This window comes from Mesocricetus auratus, unplaced genomic scaffold (genome assembly GCF_017639785.1).
Source record: "Mesocricetus auratus isolate SY011 unplaced genomic scaffold, BCM_Maur_2.0 Super-Scaffold_100026, whole genome shotgun sequence".
NCBI lineage: Eukaryota > Metazoa > Chordata > Mammalia > Rodentia > Cricetidae > Mesocricetus > Mesocricetus auratus.
The window spans coordinates 10,535,328-10,543,496 of record NW_024429207.1 but is presented as its reverse complement, the minus strand read 5'-3'; the positions used below and the strand labels follow the sequence as shown (position 1 = coordinate 10,543,496).

The 8,169-nt window shown below is 42.8% G+C and overlaps 1 long non-coding RNA gene across 1 annotated transcript; it reads right to left on the bottom strand.

Moving 5' to 3' along the window:
- Nucleotides 1-256: 256 nt before the first annotated feature.
- LOC121132725 lies at nucleotides 257-7,882 on the bottom strand. The gene is made up of 2 exons (XR_002382119.1): nucleotides 7,696-7,882; nucleotides 257-570 (listed from the first exon to the last, which is right to left on the bottom strand). It is a non-coding gene; the product is annotated as an uncharacterized LOC121132725 (long non-coding RNA).
- Between the last annotated feature and the right edge of the window lie 287 nt (nucleotides 7,883-8,169).

Here is an 8,169-nt window from a genome sequence, read left to right as displayed (position 1 = left end):
AGTTATGAATAGGCATTTCGGGTGGCTGGGAAGACGCTTTACCCGGCAGGTAAAGTGCTGGTTGTACAAGTGTGAGGACCTCATCTGGCTCTCTAGCACCCATGTAAAAACCTTGGCACAGTACTGGGGTGGGGCAGAGACAGGTGGACTGGGGTGGGCAGAGACATTGGGTGACACTGTTTCTGGGGAGACATTACCAAACCTTCTCCAGATAAGGAACCAATGAGAGATCACAGTTAGGACACCACCAAAGTTCAACTTGGTAAGCCAATGAGTTTTATTGGGATACCTCAAGAGCAGAAATGACTCAAAGACAGCTGAGTCACCCAAAGCCACCTCAGCATGGATGATTGCTCAAAAAAGCTGGAAGCCAGGAGTGTACTGCACAGCCTGCAGGCAGCTCAACAGGTTGGAGAGTGTCTCATCCACACAGCTCAGTTCCTCTTAGAGTCTCTTAGCAGTCCTCATGGCTTGTATAAGCTGCGGTGGGGGCCTGATATTATGTCTTGTCAGGTTTAGGGACTTCCTGAAGCCTTCCAGATGTTTTCTTCATGAGCTAAATGAGCTTCCCTAAGGACAACATGACACGTTTCACTTCCTTTTCGAATACTCTGTATCTTAAGGAGCTTCCCTCCAAGGTGGAAGGTTTTATCCTGGAGAAAATTGCTATAAACCACTCGCTGGCCAGTTAGTCTAGATGAAATTGTGAGTTCAGGCTTGGGAGGGGTGGGGTGCAGGGTGCATGTTTCAAAGAATAAGCAGAGAACAACAGAGAAAGACACCTAACGTTGACTCAACACTAGCCTGTATAAAGCAGTATACCACCCCCTACACATGTGTGTGCGTGCGTGCACGCACGCGCACGTGCACACGCACACACCTGCATGCACCCCACATGCACACACACCCACACATCTGCATACCCCCACACATGCACAACCACACACATGTACACACACACACCCTCTCACATGCACATCTACAACCCCCCTACACACACATAGACACTGTCCTTCACAAAGGAGCACACACACCCATACACACATAACAGCAATAATAAGAATTTGCTAGCCACTTCTCTGAAGTCTGGTGGGGGACTTTTTTGGTTTCTTGGTGTAACAGCTGGCTGTCCCAGAACTCACTCTGTAGACCAGGCTGGCCTCCAACTCACAGAGATCCACCTGCCTCCGCTTCCCAAATGCTGCGATTAAAAGATGTGCACCACTTCTCTCTGGCTTCTGCAGTCCAGTTTTACCACAACCATCCTTACCGAGATGCCTCTGCTGTTTATGTAGAATTAACTTGGGCTTTGTTTCAAAATGCAGGTTGTGTATTCTGCCAAACCCGAGATACGTCTCTGAACAGTGATTTCTGATGTAAGCTACTTGCTAAGGACAGTCATCGGATTTATTTGGGAAATTTTCTTTTCTTGCAAGCAAGAAACAAACAACTTAGCCATTCCTACTTTTTTTTTTTTTTTGGACAGGGTTTCTTTATAGAGCTCTAGCTGTCCCAGAACCATTTGTGTAGACACAAGTGGCTTCAAACTCCGCTTTCCAAGTGCTGGATTAAAGCCTCCCTTCCCCCTGTTATTCTTTACCTTGTATCCTGCAGTGAATACCTAACACTTTTCTGTGGGAATTTTGAGGTAGTTATTGTAAAAAATCAATTAACTGATTAATTGATTAAGCTTTCTTGTGTAGGGAATGTGCATGTCACACCACATATGTGGAGGCTGGAAGCTAGCCAGTGGAGTCAGATCTCTCTTTCTGCCATGGGTTCCAGGGACTGAACTGTCAGGCTTGGCCACAGGTGTCTTAACCCACTAAGCTGTCTTTCTAGCCCTCGCAAAGTCTTTTTTTATACATCCATTTTCACTCTACCTATGAAACAACCACTGAACTTCCCACAAGAAAGCTTTATGTTTTCTTTGTTTAGGAAAATAGATAAATTCACAGTGTAGAATGGGCACTTGCTTTCAGCTTTTTATAGTCCACTGTGTTCTGAAATGCTGCTAAAAGCCATTACGCACAAGGGAGATGAGCAGTTGTACAATACATTTCAGAAAGAAGGTAACGGTGGCTAAGAGCCAAGTCTAGCTCCAGGGGAAGCACGCCTTCAGGAGCTGTCGTTATCTTTAAGGCATTTGCCGCATAACTGGAGAACAAATCTAAATGAAGTTAAACACAAAAATGAATTCGTCATTAGATTTGCCAGCCAACGTCACGGAAGGCAAAAGCAGAAAAGGAGGCTACGAACCCAATGCTTCTTACCCCTCCTGTCAGTGTGCCTTTTCACTGGGAGGGGAACTGTGCCAACCTGGCAGGGGAGGGACGGCCCAGACCGCTGCTCAAGCTGTTTCGGCGTGTGTCTGTGAAGGTATTTCCAGCAGAGGTTAGCATCTGCATCTATGGTCTGCATGAAGGCTGTCTCCATGTGGGTGGGCATCATCCATCCACCGAGGACAGATGGGACAGAACGACCAGGCCATCCGTCTGCACATGTACTCTGGTATGGTTACTGCACATTCTGCAGCCGTCTGTGTCCACGACTCACAAATTGCACACTCATTGGCAATGTTGAGGCTTCTGCCTTACACTGAGAATGAACACATTTGCCTGTTCTGGCCTTAGGCCTCTGGCCTCACGCTGAGTTATTCCCAGGGACTCTCGTGGCTTGGAATCTTGCCAAAGGCGTGTCCTGGGACTCTTTGGCCTTCATAATCTCGTGAGTTAATTTCTATGATAAATCTCCTTTTCTATTATTCTCCGTAAACCTTAAAAAGACCCACCTGCTCCTTCAGAGAAGCCTGAAGACTAAAGCAACCCTAGTGGTGTGGATGAGAACAGACTTGCCTATACATATGGGGCTCATATAAGTTAATCATTAATAGTTTGAGACCACAAGCTGGGTCTGAGGACCTATCTAAATGGTAGAAGACTTTGCCTAGTACGTGCAAGGCCCTAGGTTTAATCACCAATAAAGTTAAATAAACAATAATCCACAGATAACGTGTTATATCCACATATATGTATACGTACATATTCATACCTGCTTCCAAATGCATTAATGTACAGACACTTTAAAAACCAATTTATTTCTAATACTATTTTGGATTTTTTTTCTGATGAATTCTAATTGACTATAGTAAAATTTCAACCTTCAAATCCTAACTGTGCTTAAAATCTGAGTCACAGGTACTTATGTTTTAATAATTAATTTGGGATATAAATCAGCTTGCGTAATATGTAGAGAAGCCCTGGGTTTAAAGCCAGTTATGGGATTGCATGCTCACAGTCCTAGCACTTAGAAGGAAGAAGCAGGGGTTGAAGGTCATCCTCAGCTACGTGGCATGTTCAAGGCCAGCTTGGACTACATGAGACACTGTCTTTTTTTGTTTGTTTGTTTGGTTTTTTGTTTTGTTTTGTTTTGTTTTTTGAGACAAGGTTTCTCTGTCCTGGAACTAGCTAGGTAGACCAAGCTGGCCTTGAACTCACAGAGATCTGCCTGCCTCTGCCTCCCAAGTGCTGGAATTAAAGGTGTGCGCCATCACCACCTGGCTGAGACACTGTTTTAATACAAAATAAAAACCTCTGCCTAAATATGTGAAGAGTTATTATTTCTAGCCATCTCTAGTTAGCCGAAGAAATCAAAGCATTCTGTAGTCATATGTTTTTGGCCCAGTTGAAAGAATTGATTGGACTCTGTGGGTGAGGTACTTCCCTAATGTGCGATAAAACCTGAACTCAATCCCCAGTATTTGGCTTTCAGTGAAAGTTTCAGCCAACACAAATGATGAGAACTATACTTTTCAGATTCACAGCAATCAAAATCAAATTTTAAAATGTATATAGTTTTTAAGCCAGGCATGGTGGTACCCGCCTTTAATCCCAGCACTTTAATCACCAATAAAGTTAAATCAACAATAATCCACAGATAACATGATATATATATATATATATGATATATGATATATGGTACCCGCCTTTATTCCCAGTAGAAACAGCTAATTCCGTGAGTTTAAGCCTAACATGGTCTACACAGTGGATTTCAGGACAGCTAGGGCTACCTAGTGAGACTCTGTCTCAGAAACAAATAAATTTATGTAGTTTTTAATCAGTGTTTCAGATACTAACTTTCTATAAATATTTCATTTGACTTTTTTCATTCTTTCATTTGGTTAATGCTTTAAAAACTGTATTTATTTTGTGGGGTGACACCTCTGTGGAGATCAGAAGATAACCTGTGGTGTGAGCTTACCCCCACCCCCCTTTACCATGTGGGTCTGGGCATATGGCTCAAGTTGCCAGGCTTAGTGCCAATCACCTGGGCCAGGTGAGCTCTCTCACTTGCCCTAGAGTGTTTGATATAAGGTCTCACTGTATATTCCAGGCTGGCTTGAAATTCTCAATCCTCCTGCCTCAGCCTCCTAAGTGACCTTGTCATGGGAACAACCAGTCAGCCCCCGGGGAATGAGTCCTATGTGGCTAAGAAATTGACTTTCCAGTATCAGGTTGAAAGCCACAGAGTGCGGTAACTCAGAAGCAGACCTGTTCCCTGTTAAGTCTTCCAGTGATTTTAATTCCCCTGTCTTTAGTCTTGTAGATGTCACGTTGGGAAAGACAAGCTATTCCCATTGTTACATCCTGTCTGAATTCCTGACCAACAGAAACTATAAAATACAAGTACTATTATGATTTTAGGCCAATAAACTTGTTGCAATTTCTCTTACAACATTAGATAACGAATGCACTTTTTATAGCACAACGTATAGGAACCCCGAAACAGTTTATCTTTGGTTTTTGTTTTGTTTGCGCCTTAAGAGATGTCCACCCCTTTTCATAATCTACTGATCACGAAAATTCCTCTGAGAAATTCTGGCCTTGGACTTTGTTATGGTCACCCTGGACAGGTAATTTTAAAACTGTTTTGGTGGTGGTGTGTGTATGGGAGGGTTAGAGTAGGGTTGTTTGTTTTGATGAGTTTTCTGGTGTGAGTGTCTGCCTGTGAGTGACTGTGGTTAGTGTTGGGAACGAACCCAAAGCTAGGAATATTCTCTCCAACTGGGCCATAGCCCAGCTCTGAGGCTCTGGTTTACTCACTGTATTTTGTATCATGTACCTTTATCTTAAATCATTTTACACCTGAGCTATTTTCTCAGCTTTATTTCCTGTCTTAATCATATATGCGTGCATTTGTGCTGAATATATTTTAGGAAAGAGGAAATGTATAAGCATATTTCAAGTCTCCCAAGTTTTGGGCAACATTCTATTTTTATTTTAGTGTAATATTATTTTTATAAAACTACTAAAGATCATTCTAAGAAATATGTCAAAATATGTCAAAGATAAATCTGAAAGAAAATATGATCCCAATTCCAATGTAAATACTAAATAAGCATGGGGGAAGATTTTATTTAATTTACACATGTGGGAAGAAGCATAAATCCTAAGAAACTGCCGACGGTACCAGACACCACGAATACATGTCACATAAGGAATGAGGAATGCTGGGATGGAATTGCAAGCAGATGCATGGATGCAAAATCTGGCAGACTAGCTTGATCTGCAAAACCATCAATAACATTCCAAGGGTCACGATTTGCATTTTGTGGACTGGAAAAATTTACATTACTATCATTCTTTGCCCCCCTCCCATGATATTGGCAATTTTAAAAGAATTGAAGCTATCACCTTGAAGAACACCTCTAAATCTGTATTTATCAAATTGTATCTTGGGGGATTAGATTTATAATTAATATTTGTGTGTGTGTGTGTGTGTGTGTATGTGTGTGTGTTGGTGGAGATCAAACCCAGACCCTCATGTACATAAGCTAAACACATTACCAACTGAACTATATCTCCAGCCCTTAATAAGCATTTCAATGAGCATCTTTCCTAGCAGTGTTAGAACAAGTCATTTTTGTTAGACAGGTAGATGGTAGCAACATTTCCATTGTATCAAAGCACTACCTTGACTAGATTTTCACACAGATTATGTGATTTTTTTCCTTCTTTCTTTTTACTTTATTTATTTATGTATTTATTTATTTGCTGGTTTTTGGAGACAGATTTTTTTTTGTGTAGCCCTGACCTGGAATTTGCTCTGTGGACCAGAGCTGGCCTTGAACTCACAGAGATCCTCCTGCATCTGTTTCCCAAGTGCTGGGATTAAAGGCATGTGCCATCACTGCCTTCATTTTAGTTTTTTTGTTGTTGTTGTTGTTTATTTATTTAGGTATTTTGAGACAGGGTTTCTCTGCAGCTTTGGAGGCTGTCCTGGAACTAGCTCTTGTAGACCAGGCTGGTCTCAAACTCACAGAGATCCGCCTGCCTCTGCCTCCCGAGTGCTGGAATTAAAGACAAGCGCCAAGCGCCACCACTGCTGGGCCATTTTAGTTTTTTTTTAATTAGGTTTATTATTATTATTTTATGTGTAGGGGATTTTGCATGCATGTATATCTATGTACCATGTACGCGAATTACTCTTGGAGGCCAGGAGAGGGTATCAGATCTGGAACTGGAGTTACAGGTGGTTGTGAGGCACTGTGTAGGACCGGGGACTAGGAATCTTGGTCCTCTGGAAGAGCATATGAGGTGTTCTTATCCCTTGAGTCTGATTTTACTTTTTGACACCTGGGACTGGCCTCAGAGTAGCCGTATAACCCAGCAGGCTGACCTTGAACCCCTGCATCTCCTGCCTCCTCCTCTCCCTGGTGCTGAGGTTACAGTCATGCAGTATCACACTTAACTACTCAGTTTTGTTTTGATTTTTATTTTTGGTGCATTGGTGTGTTGCCTGCATGTCTGTGAGAGGGTACTGGGTCCCCTGGAACTGGAACTACAGACATGTGGGTGCTAGGAATTGAACCTGGATCCTCTGAAAGAGCAGTCAATGCTCTTAACTGCTAAACCACCTCTCCAATCCCACTACTCACTTTTCAATGAATACATTTTCCCGGAAGGCTTGCATTTCACTAAACCACAGATCACAAAGGAATCTGCCTATCTGTACCCTGATTTCTAATTTTCTACCTCTTTTATCTCTGAAGTAATATTTAAAATTTTATATTTTTAGGATCAAAAGCTAACCGGTGAGCGATGAAGATATGTAAAAATATTTTATTTTTAACTTAGAAAAAGAAGATGGATAGAAATGGTCTCACTGGAAGATTAAATTTTGATTTAAGTTTTTCATAGCTTTCTTCTCAAAATAAATATTTAAAGGTGATGGAATGACTGACTTACAGAGTACTCATCAGACATTCCATCTTATTAACCCGGTAAGGTACATGTTGTTGTGGGGCTCATTTTCTATATAATGAAGTGGCAGTAGAATGTTCCTAAAGAACCTTTTCAAAGACTCGATGGCAGTACGGAGTGGGGTCAGGACAGTATCCTGGGGCAGGAAGGCAGTGAGAGAGCCTGGGTACTCACTTGTCTCTGTACATCTTGCAACCTGAGCCAGCCGATGCTGTTGTTTGCCCCACAATGGTTCTGTGTGCTAATCTTGTACTTCAACTCAATGTGTTGCTAGTTTGCTGCAAATTAGAATGGCCCGAGTAGGGGCCCTCACCTGAAGAAGTGTCCCAGTTACCTTGATTGATATGGGAAGACCCACTCCGACTGTTGGTGGCACCTTCTGGTAGCAGCACACGCACACAGAAAAAGGCATGTAGAAGGAAGATTGGCTTACCCTTCATGGGACTGGCCTTCCCTGTCGCAGCAGAGTTGATTTGCCTGTAGCCCTGTGGATCCCTCTTCTGATAAGAGAATCACCATTTCCAAGCTTCCTTTGGGCAGTAGGGAGCAGTGACTCTCCAGGAAACTTCCAGGCTTCTGGTGCCTGGTCGGAACTACCGAGGCTGCCTTGTGGATTGAGCGACTCTTGCTTGCCCACTCCCCTTTCTCAGATAGCTAATGGCATCCAGCCTCAAGGACTGGGTAACTAAGGGTTTGCAGGTGTGATTTAGCTGGAACTTGTAGACCAGGCTTGTCTCAAACTCACAGAGATTGGCCTGTCTCTGCCTCCCAAGTGCTGGGAGTAAAGACATTTGCTTCCATGGCAACTGTTACTATTTTAGAGACCACACACACACACACACACACACACACACACACACACACACACACACACACACACACACTGGTTCTGTTTCTCTACAGCACT